Consider the following 8,854-nt stretch of genomic DNA (forward strand, 5'->3'; position numbering starts at 1 on the left):
AGGGGAAAAAACATCTTTAAGTATCTGATGTAAGAAACACCCGACCGTGCTTCCATCTCGTCAGTATATGGATCTGTGATTCTGTGTATTTAACATACTCTTGTTTTCTGTCTCTGCATGGTTCCCACAACAAATAAGAATGAAAATTCTGTCCTCAAAATGTAAATGAGACATTTTGGAGTGATTCTTACTAAGGGAGGGTATATGACCATCATCTGATATTTTCTGCCATTCACCTCAAACTGTGTAGTGTGATCATGGTGTGAAGGATAACACAAACAGCAGCGTTCTCTGTGTAAAACTGCCATCATCCCGACTGCAGTCCTCCGCCAGCCGGGGGTTGCAAATGTGCCATATATACTGTGTGAGGTTGTATGGTAAATTTGGGAGTCATACAGTATGTTGAAGGATGGGAAGTTGCTCTCCTCTCTCTCTCATCTCTTCTCACTGCCTTAAGGCTGGCTGATCCATCTGTCAGCTCCTGCACAAGGGCCCTGCAAACCCCCAACTGAGGCAGAATGGATACATGGTGTCACATCCCTGCTTGTCCTGATATCACAGAGGAGAGGGAAGAGAAGAGAAGAGGGCCGGAACATTTTTGTCCAGTAAAGAGTGTCACACAGCACTTTCAGAAATGGCCTTCCTGTCACAGAAAAGCAAAGGGAAAAAAGGGTAAGGTAAGCTGGGTGATTGAGAGTCAACCTTTGGGGGTGTTGATTTGCTGCTGAATGACAAATGGACAGCAGACTTTCAGTCCTGTGAGAGGACAAACAGGGGCCGTGTGGCTGTTCATATGTAACGTCACTCCCCAAACAAAGGGCTCCTTGTCACTGAGACTACAGTACATTTGTGTGGATAATGCCACAGCCTTGTGCACATGTGAAAACATGCTCACTCCGCCTTAGGCAGGCAGAAGCTATAAATCAAACAAATAGCATCACAGCCTGGCAAAGGAAGCATTCCAACAGATAAAATGCTCTCCCACACAACAAAGCCACACTCACTGCGTAATTAATTGCAACAAATTACCTCTTCCTCTCCCTGTCGGCCCCCACCTCGCCTCTTTTACGGCACAGACAAGCGCACCACACGCTCCTGCCTGCGCGCGGGTGTGTATGCGCACGCATAGTGGCACCGGTGCATACACATACACATACACACACACACACACACACACACACACACACACTCGGCCTGCACCCTTCATAAGTGCTTTAATGTGGCTTATTGCAGTGTGCGGTACCCTTAGCCGTGGAAATATTCGCTTGACGGATGTGCTTTGTCGCCGGCGCTCCCCGGCGGAGGGCGGCTGTCAGGGAGGAGATGATAACATTAACAGGGAGGCAAGGCGATGACAAATGCCTGTTATCAGCGAACGAGGCCGGTGACAAATCGAACGGCAGCGCCCAGGCAGCCCCGGCGCGGCGTAATAAAAAAGAAGATGGATGGCACACCAAGGCAGGGCCCGCGTTAATGCGATTTCCACTGCTCTCCCTGACTCCCAATTAAGGCTGGGGGGGGGGGGGGTGTAGGGGTGGTGGTGCTGGTGGGGAGGATGAGGGAGAGAGATGTGGATCGCAGTAGAGAGGAGATGTGTGTCTCGTGGACGAGCGTGAGAGGGGAAGACTGAGGGAGAGACATGTGAGGGCATGGAAGGGGAATGTGAGGTAGATGCTATAGGAAGAGGAGAGTTGTCACTAAGCTGTCACTAAGGATGAGGCGGGAGTGACAGGAACAAAGTGGAGGGACCACAACAGGAGATGCAGCTTTAATTGTCTGCAGAGCCCATCTGCTCCCCCTCCTCCTCCCTCCTCTTTTACTCACACCTCAATCAGGGCCATGTGTCTCAGAGGTATAGGGGTTGTTATGTGTCTCTGCGGCCAGGTGGAACACCATTAGAGCCTTTCAAACAACGACAGTAATGAACAAAACCTCTCTCTTTATGCCTGCTTCGACAGGTTGAAGCTCCTTGATGTGAGGTGTGTCAGGCAGAACTGACTTCTTATTTTTATAAAAAAATATATATATATGCAAAGAAGAAGTCCTGCATGCTCCTGTGGTTCTCTGTTGGCTGAGCATTCAAGGGCTGCTCCCTAAATCAGCTCTTATAAAAACAGAGCTGACAGACAGCCCATGGCTTATAGGCAGACAGAGCTATAGAGATGAGCTACGACTTTGTCCAGGATGACTGTTCCAACTCATCTTGTCCAAGGACCCAGATGTTATCTCTTTGCTAAAAGGATCAGCGCAGGATATTGAGAAATTGCCTCGGGATGAGGGGGCATCTGTGCCCGAATACCCAAGGGCTGCTGTTTTGTCACTCTGACAGTGTTTTATAAAAGGCTGAGGAAGCTCCGAAGACTGCAGATGCAAGGGCTATATATCTCCCACTATTACATCCAGGCTAGGTAGAGAGGCTTGAAATGACAATGAAATATAGCCGCGGCTCAAAGGGAGAGAAAGAACAGGGTCTAAAGAGGGACGGCTGAGTCTCCTCGGGAGCCCGCAGGGGCTGTGCTCCAAATCGGAGACAGATGCACAGCAGTCCCAGACACTAACCCTGTGCTATACTGCAAGTACACAGAGGTGAAAAGGAGAAGATATGTGGTTCAGAGAGGGACGTCCGCAGAGAGAACAGCCTCTCTGTGCCTTTGCTGATATTTGTCTGAAAGAACAAGGAGAAATTAGAGCCCTGCAGGAGGAAAGGGAGGGAGGGAGGGAGGAAGGGGGGGGGGGGGGGGGGTTGAAAGTCCAAACTCGGCAAGGACCCCTGCATCATTAAGTTGTCAAGTGGACGGGAGGCCCCGAAATATGACTTGGAGTTATTGCTGGGGCCGGGGCTGATGATATAAGAATTACAGTACATGGATCATAGCCGGATCGATAGGTAGACAAAGTCATTATGGAGGGGCTAGAGTTCAATGCCTCCCTGGGGCTGCGAGCAGGGACAGAGGGCTTAAATTTATCACCATGGCAATGTGTAACACACACAACACACAGGTGGGTAGCTGTGTAGTTATATCTCGCTTGTTGCCCTTATTTCTAAAGCTATCACTTCCAGATGTATTGATTGTTTGAGTCGTCCGTGGCTGCAGAAATAGATCCCCGTGTGTGCGTCTTGACTTGGCATTTATTTGTCAATGTGTTTGCGCCCACCCGTGAAGAATGTCCGCGCATATGTGTGTTTACAGGTAAGCTAAATGTCTCGGTGCATGCACATCAGTCAGCAGTGAACATTTGTCCTTCTTTGCTCTCTTGTCTTTGCGGCGGAGGGGAAGCAGAGGGATGGGGAGCACGAGCAGGGCAGCATCGATCCTCTCTGTGCCGAGAGAAATTAGGCATGAAATTAAAGCTCCCATCAAAGGCCAGGGCCGGCACTGTCACCTGATCCAGCACTATTTATACTCCCAGGAGATGATGATGATGATGTCTCCATCACGCTGATGATAACAGGACAGAGAAGAGAGAGGGAGGGGGGGGGAGAGAGAGAGAGAGAGAGCGAGACAGAGGTGGAGAAAGAGAGTCTCTCCCCTCCATGCACGGTGCCACTGACCTGCCATCATTTATACTGCCAAGGCTCAAGTGCAAGGTTAGCGCCAGCCCGAGCCCCCATAAATCACCGCTCTGCTGGACGGAGAGAGGCCGGGGTCGAAGCCTCTCACAGCTACCCTCAGTTGATGAGAGAGTATTTATAGATCAGGAGGGAGGGAGGGAGGGAGGGAAGGAGGAAAAGGAAGGATGTGTGTCTAAGTGGCTCATGAGGAGGTATGCACACAGAAATACACGTATGACGGGGAATATTCATCTAAATGCATCCAATCCACTTTTGCCTCAGTGTTGATTGCCAGTTCCCCTTTAGCACATTAGTTTGAGCTGCTCTTCTGCAGTCACGTGAAGTCAGTCAGTGCAGATGTGACGGAGCTGTGAGGAAGTCAGGAGACAGTAGGGGGAGCCCATTAACCGCACAAAGATCCCATATGTTGAGTTAACTGCTTCCTTCACCACTGGACACTTTGAAATTTCCCTTTCCGTCCAAGCTGCAAGTCAACTGACACATCAAAATAACCGGTTTAAAACTTTCATATCAAATGCACAATTTTAAACACATATTTCCTCCGGTCACATTGTGTTGCACAAAGTCCCTGCCAAGCACAGTGTGTTGACACCAGCACAGCAGGCCCCGCATGGTGCTGTAATGAACTGAGGGGCCAGAGATTGTCCAGGCTAAACACTGGTTATGGTTGACCACAAGATGACTGCTTGTCCCTCACTGTCTCACTTTTTTATTTTTTGCATGCTCCTGGTGTGATGCACGGCGTCCACCTCTCCAGCAAAAATAAACTGTGGCTCAAATGTTTTTTTTTCCAGGATCACTGTCGATCCTGTCGTGCTCATGTGCGGTGGGATGGGGATTTGAATATTGACGCAGAGTTGTTGTTGTTGTTGTTGTTGTTGTTGTTGTTGTTGTTTTAATCGGTGAATCACTCTGAAATTCTTCAATAAATGCCTAATTCTTGTGATTGGTTTGAATCCAGATTGGCTGGGGTTTGGAAAAGAGTTTGAGATTTTGTACTGAACATTCTTAAAATATTGAAATACTGTATGTCACTTATTTCTAGTGAGTAAGTGAGTATTTTACTTACTTCATATTCTAAAATGTGGCTTTATTTGTATTGAACTTCAGAGGAAATTATTGTGTTTATTTACTTTTTTTGTGAATGCAATGTGCTTCCATACTTCACAGCGTAAGGCTCACTAAAACTTTGCATTAGCTCATATTTTGTATAATGTATAATGTGTTGCCTGATTTCTCTAAAGTTATGTTCTCTTCATGATAAAGAGATAAAGCCACTACTGCAAGTTTATATATGATCATTGGATCACTGACTAGTAGGCGGACTGAAACTTAATTGACTCTAAAATAATTTTGATGATCAAATTATTAATTTGAATAACACATGTTTGCTGATTTCAGCTTCTCAAATGTTATGGGGATTTGTTGCTTTTCTCATGTTTATATTGTAAACTAAAGATCCCATATTATAAAAGTGAGATTTCAAATATCTGTTTTCTTTTTCTTTATTAAAAAGAAGGTCAAGGCGCACCCTGACCTTATATACGTACCGTGAAAGTATCAAAATACTCAATCCACAAAGAAATGCACACAACCTGTATTCAGAAACGGTGTCTTTAAATGAGCCAACTATACTATAAACAGGTAGAAAGTGCTGCCACTGTGAAGTTACAGTCATTCCCGGGCTGCAATGATGGTGCACAGATGCAGGGAGGGCAGATGCAGAAGACACAGAAACGCTGACCGATCAGAGCAGACTGGGCTTAAAGAGACAGGTGCTAAAATGGAGCATTTCCGACATAGGGTGAAAACATATAATCAGACTGACAGTATGAAAAAATTAAAGTCTTTTTTGAACAATAAAGCACGTAAAAATGTTCTTGTGGAAACCAAAAATACAAGTATGAACCTGAAAATAAGCACAATATGAGAGCTTTAAATTTAAATGTTTCATTAATTTTATTTTATTTTTTTTAGGTATTTGAAGCTTGGGCTTAGGGAAATTGAAATGTTTTTGCTTTTTAAATTATTTATTGATTAATAAAGCAAATACTCAACATGTTGATTTTTTAATCAATATAATCATTAGTCACACTAGTAGGCATACTTTTATGACATTTGGTTTAGTATTATGTATTTAGTTTTCATACGGTAAACTTATCTAAAGCTTCACTTTTGATACTTTAGTTTACTGTAAATTATATACATGAATAGAGAGCTTTTAACTTGAATAAAGTGTTACTATATTGTGTTTATATTTTTTTACGGTTAATAAGTAAAGGCTGGTAGAGCGGTGTCATTCAACTTAACTTGGACAAATATAACAAAGATACAAAATAAAAGCTCCAGTGCTTTTGAAGAAAACTCACATAGTGGTAAAAAAAACACTGATGACCACTTTCTTTGCAACTAAACTCTGATATTGTAATGCATTTACTTTCACAATACCAAGACAAACCCCCACACACCCCACCCCACGTCTCCCATTACAGCCTCCCCACCCAGGCATCCCTCCTCAGGACATGAAGGTCAGCGTGGCAGATAGGAGGGGTGTTTGATCGATAAGCACCGACCTCCCCTCGGCTCACTGACAGCTCCTGTCAAGTATCCAGCAGGACGCGTATCAAATGGATCAACCCTTTAGCCCCCCACCCACCGCCCACTTTAAAGGAGAACTGTCACTAACTGCCACTGTCACATACCAGTCAGGTGCTTTCAACGCACTGATAATGTGCCAAGGAATTTCACCAGGACTGCTATCCCAACTGTAAGGGGGAGAATGTGTGTGTTGGGAGGAGAGCTGTTGAAAGTTGGCCTGTATTGTGTGTTTGTGTGTGTGTGTGTGTGTGTTTGTGTGTGTGTGTCCTTCCTGACCCTATTTTCTTCTTATCATTTCAGATCAATTATTAAAACATAGGATTCGGCTGTGTTTCGATTGATTTTACAGTAGTTTGTATGTTTTCTGTGGACAAAAGAAAGTTTTGAGTCTGCAAGAAAATCACTATTTGAGATGAGTTTTGAGGCTGGAAACCTATACTTTATTTTTCAGGGATTCAACAGAGACCCACATCACAGATGTTAAAGGTGGAAGAGTCCTTTGTGTGTTTGTGTGTCCTACACCCGCCATAAGACCCACATTCTTAGGTGCTTAACACATCGACAACTGTGTCCTTAAACTGAGACGCAGCAAAGCAGTCTGCACAGAGGTGGTGTATGTGTGTTTGTGTGTGTGTGTGTGTGTGTGTGTGTATGAGTGTGTTTGTGTGTGTGTGTGTGTGTGGGGGGGGGGGGTCGACAAGGCGATAGTGTCGGTGATTGACACGTGAAGAGCGACTAAAAAATGCTCCCCTTTGGAATGCGACAATCTCCCAGCGTCCCATGTTGCTCTGCGTCTGACAGTGAATTGTTAAAAGCATTCCTGGCTGTTGGGGTGGGTGAAAAGAGGGTGAAAGGAGACGGTCTGGTGCTAAAAGAGGAGTTTGTTCTCCCCTAAAGAGGATGAACTGTCTCCTAACAGGCCTGCAACATAATCACACACAAAAGATAAAGATGGAGAATGACGAAGGGATGAATGTTATGACAATTTTCATCTTATTTCACAGCATTTGTACGTTGTTACTGTCATTGCAAAAAGCACAAAAAACTACCATTGGCTCCCATCCTTCCTCTTTTACAGCAAGTCAACCCCACATTTGGGATATTACTGAGGACAGGGGTTCAAAAGAGCCTTGGTGGTCCCTGAGCTCCTGCAGTCACATAGACCCCCACCCCACCATCACAAACCCACCCACTAAGGCAGGCAAGGTGGTAGTTGCGCTATGGGGTGAGGTCCTTTTTGGAGCGGCAGGTTAAACCGACCACACGACAGTGGCAAAAGCCCCCCGCTTACAACGTCTAATTGGTTCCACAGGTTGCAGACTACTGAGGAAAGAGGGGAACAGGCTAGAAGAGGAGGGTAAAGGGGGGGGGGGGTAACAGCAGGGAGTGAGAGACAGATAAATGTTAGAGAAAGAGGGATATAGGAGGATACAGGAAGGAGGGATCGGACAGAGGCCGCATGAAGAGCAGAGAGAGCCGCGGGGGGAAGAACACAGATCGAAAATGAAATCAGATAGATGGAAAAGACAGAAAAGAAACAAAGCAAGAAAGAAGGGAGGGATGAGGAAGAAGGCGAAGATGGAGAGGTGAAATAGGAAGACGGGGAAAGGAGCGGAGGGGTCCTGTTTCCATGATGCAACCGCTGGGTTTTACAGGGACTTTTACTGCAGTATTGAGACTGGTTTCATCAGAGAGAAGTGGATTAGGATGGCATCTTTCAATCCCAGGTGCATCACTGGTGCAAAAACACTCATTATATGGCATAATATTTTAGATAGATAGATAGATAGATAGATAGATAGATAGATAGATAGATAGATAGATAGATAGATAGATAGATAGATAGATAGATAGATAGATAGATAGATAGATAGATAGATAGATAGATAGATACATGCTCAGTCTACAATGCTTTTAGCAGGTACAATCGTTACCATGGCCTTCACGTGTTTTGAAAAGTGGTGGGGACACTTTTTTCACTTTATAAAACAATGACTTGGTGACAAGAACTAACATAATCCCACCTTATATGATGAGAAAATATTTCAACACGTCACTGTCCTGTCTCCCTTTAACATTGTTGAAACAGTCATCCAACATTATAATTCATACTTAGGTCCTGGTTGCGAGTTTTTTCTCCAGATAAGTGACTTGATATGTTTTTCCGAGGTAGCACATCCTTCTATCTTTTTGTTTTTTCTTTAGTATGTCAAAGCTAATTTGAACGTCTTTTCTGTCCTCAGATCACACTGCCGCTATCCAAGTCCCATGGGACAGCAAAAAACAAGATTAGATCATCCCTTATCAATAAATTGTCAATAGTTATCATTGTCACACGCTATTTTTCAGAACATTTTTAAAAAAGTATACATGTCCCCAGTGTCCCCAGTATAAATGGTGCCTTTGCTCATTACCATCTTTACCTTTTATGTGGATGTCAGTTGAAACAATTAACATCTCAGTGCATGCTAGTTTGGTGTAAACTGATTTCCCCTGCTGAGCTGTGCCTACAGGCACGTACCAGGATGAACGGCGTGTGAGCTTCTGTCCCCCACAGCGACTTGTAAGTTGTCGAGTTACAGTAGGTGAAGTGATGAGGATTGTTTTTTAGATCTCACGTCAATCCCAAAAGGGGACGTTTTTTGTTTTTTTAACTTGCTCCAAACAGGGAGGTCAGAGAGC

Source organism: Echiichthys vipera, assembly GCF_963691815.1.
Source record: "Echiichthys vipera genome assembly, chromosome: 2".
Taxonomy (NCBI): Eukaryota; Metazoa; Chordata; class Actinopteri; order Perciformes; family Trachinidae; genus Echiichthys; species Echiichthys vipera.